Here is a 1,071-nt window from a genome sequence, read left to right as displayed (position 1 = left end):
GGGGATGCCCGGCCGCCGCCGAGGAAAGTTCCTCCCTGATTTGGGGACGCTGCCCCCGAAAGGATGGGGCCAAGGGACGGAGGGAGGATGAAGAGCGGAGGAAAAACGAAAGAGAAGGGAGAGGAAAGTTCCTCCCTGATTTGGGGACGCTGCCCCCGAAAGGATGGGGCCAAGGGACGGGGAGGATGAAAAAGTTCCTCCCTGATTTGGGGACGCTGCCCCCGAAAGGATGGGGCCAAGGGACGGAGGGAGGATGAAGAGCGGAGGAAAAACGAAAGAGAAGAGGGAGAGGAGTTTTCTCTTTCTCTTTTCCCCCTTTTTCTTTCTCTTTCCTTCCCCGCCGGCCCTTTCTCACCCGCTTTCACTTTCTTTCTTTTACTTTCTCTTTCCCCAGGCGCTCCTTTCCCTTTCTCTCCCTTCCCTTTTTCTCTCTCTTTTTCTTTTTTGGTTTCTCTTTTTTGCTCTCTCCCGTCCTCACCTTCCTCTCCCTCTTTTGTCTTCGCCATTCGGGCTCGCTCGCTCCCTTCCTCCTTTCCCCTCTCCTTTCCCTCCTCTGTTTTGTTCCTGCACTTTTTCCTCCTCTTTTTGCCTCCCTTTCCCCTTTTTCTCTTCTTTTATTTTTGCTCCCTCTTGCTCTTCCCCCCCCCTTCTTTTCTGCCTTCGCTCTCGCTCTGCCTCGCTCTCGCTGTTCTCTTTTTAGCGCCCGCTCCCTCTTTTCCAGCCCCTCGCCTTCTCCATCCCCTCTCCTTTTTTTGCCTCCCCTCTCCTTTCGCACCCTCTCCTCCTTTTCCACCCTCTCTCCTTCTTTTGCATCCCCTCTCCTTCTCCAGCCCCTCTCCCTCCTTTCCATCCTCTCCCTCTCTTCCACCCTCTGTCCTCCTTTTCCAGCCCCTCTCCCTCTTTTCCATCCCCTCTCCCTTTTTTGCACCTTCTCCTTTTCCACCCTCTCTCCTTCTTTTCCATCCCCTCTCCTTTTCCAGCCCCTCTCCCTCTTTCCCATCTTCTTCCTCCTTTCCATCCTCTCCCTCTCTTCCACCCACTGTCCTCCTTTTCCAGCCCCTCTCCCTCTTT

The sequence above is a fragment of the Aptenodytes forsteri genome, unplaced genomic scaffold, assembly GCF_000699145.1.
Source record: "Aptenodytes forsteri isolate BGI_AS27 unplaced genomic scaffold, ASM69914v1 Scaffold419, whole genome shotgun sequence".
NCBI lineage: Eukaryota > Metazoa > Chordata > Aves > Sphenisciformes > Spheniscidae > Aptenodytes > Aptenodytes forsteri.
This window is presented reverse-complemented; position numbering follows the sequence as displayed.